The following is a 243-nucleotide window of genomic DNA, read 5'->3' as shown; positions in this document are numbered from 1 at the left end:
AGTCGACTAAATACACTTTAAAGTAACTTGAAAATCATTTGAATCTTATAAAATTGATTATTTCAACTCGTTAAGAAATTAAAAAACTCGAAAATTAATTATTATCTGGGAGGGTCAAAATTTGAATGTCAACACTACCAAATATGAAAAGACATTGAAATTTCACTAGTAAACCTGCAGGACATTTTTATCATCAAGGAAATATATATATATATATATATATATATATATATATATATATAT

This window comes from Solanum pennellii, chromosome 3 (genome assembly GCF_001406875.1).
Source record: "Solanum pennellii chromosome 3, SPENNV200".
NCBI lineage: Eukaryota > Viridiplantae > Streptophyta > Magnoliopsida > Solanales > Solanaceae > Solanum > Solanum pennellii.
This window is presented reverse-complemented; position numbering follows the sequence as displayed.